Source organism: Buceros rhinoceros, unplaced genomic scaffold, assembly GCF_000710305.1.
Source record: "Buceros rhinoceros silvestris isolate BGI_N320 unplaced genomic scaffold, ASM71030v1 scaffold43519, whole genome shotgun sequence".
NCBI lineage: Eukaryota > Metazoa > Chordata > Aves > Bucerotiformes > Bucerotidae > Buceros > Buceros rhinoceros.
In genome coordinates this window covers 34,394-35,992 of record NW_010434037.1, presented here as the reverse complement: position 1 = coordinate 35,992, position 1,599 = coordinate 34,394, and the positions used below count along the sequence as shown (strand labels likewise).

General features: G+C 48.0%; 1 protein-coding gene across 1 annotated transcript in view; it reads right to left on the bottom strand.

The window, feature by feature from the left end:
- The window catches only part of VRK2 (vaccinia related kinase 2), a 39,452-nt gene that overhangs the window by 3,608 nt on the left and 34,245 nt on the right, over nt 1–1,599 (bottom strand). The gene's annotated exons all lie outside the window — the stretch shown is intronic.

Below are 1,599 nucleotides of genomic sequence, written 5' to 3'. Positions count from 1 at the left end.
TGCTGAACCCAAAGCACCTCTGGAGAATATAACCCATAGTTCTGCTGGGTGCAAACATGAACGTTGAGAAACGTGAAGGTGTGTCTGTTCTGTGTATCTTCACATCAGCTTCAAGGAGTTAGTGCTGCGGGATCCCCTTCCTGGTAGTCACAGGTGTTTACTGGTCTTCAGAAGCGATCTGGCCCCACATCACCCCTTTCCTGAGTACCAGACTGGTACAGGTGGAACCAGACAGGGCATCCGGAGTTGGATGCTGCTCGTAAGCAAGCAGCAAGGAGACGGTGGGTTGTTTGTAGCGGCTCCCGCTATTCTTAGGTTGCCTCTTTAATGGGAGAAGTGTTTGGTGAATAAAAGGAGAGGTAGAAAGGGAATGCAGAGACGAAAAGAGACAGACAGTGCCGAAGGGAGGGGGCGAAGTGCCCACCTGTCTGTCTTTGAAGCCCTCGTCAGGGCTGCAGCACCGAAGTGCGCCAGGCGTCAATAGCCTCCACGGCCAATAACCGCAGACTGAAAAATCTGTTTTTCTGAAAACAACAATAAATTTAGAGAAAGTTCTGCTACCTGCGGTCTCTACTTGTATTTAAGGGCTCCTTAAGTCCTTTGAATAACCCTAGAAATGTCTTTCTGCAGCTGTTCTGCAGTGAACGTTAGAGGAAACCGGCCCACGTCAGCAGCAGAACTGGCTGAAGAAACACACTCAAGTACTGACCAGGTGAGCACTGGAGCCGTGCTACGGTTCTTGCCATTCCAAGCAGCAAGACATTGCGCATGGAACATTTCTCTGAAGAAGTGATGAGAGGTGCCAAGATTTAGCAATACGCAGACACGCTGTCCCTCTCTGATCTGGTTCTTGGCCACCAAACCCAATTCTGCGCAGTCCTCCAGCCCAGGAGGGGTGAGAACGGACGCTCCTCCCTCACGGAGGGCTGGGCACGCACAAACTGTGAGCGCTGCAGCAGCTTTTACAGCCGGGCAGCTCGGGGTCACCTGTTAGGCCAGCACCGTGTCAACGCTCAGGCCAGGCAGCAAGAGGGAAATACATTTGCTGTGTGGTGCCTGTCTAAGAAATCAAAGATTGTTGTGAGCCTGAGATCCCGCGGGATCAGCCGGAGAGCAGTTAACGGCCACCCGGCACCTCCTCCAGTTCAGCAAACGGTACGAACTTTTAAAACAGCTTCTCAAATCGGTGAAGACAAAGTGGTCACCAACACAGCAAGAGAAACTCCATCACTGAAAGAGCTTGTGGCTTTGTTGAAAAAAAAAAAAAGTGATAAAAGCAGAAAAGTCAATAAAATTGCTAAAATAAGTATCTGTAATTACCAAGATCAAAACCCGGTGCCTTTTTATTAAACATGAACTTTTGTTCTGCCTTCCGTAACACGTAAATAGTGCTGACAATCGGTTTGCGAGGCACTTGCTACAATAAAATGTAATTGTATCATGAGAGAAAGGTGACAATCAGGAGATCATGAAAAAATTACATATTCTCACTGGTGGTTAATTAGCCATGCAAAACCCCCTCAAACAGATATTCTCTTCTATTAGGAATGATTACTATGCAGCCCTACAGATGTCAATACCGCAGTCATTCAAATACTT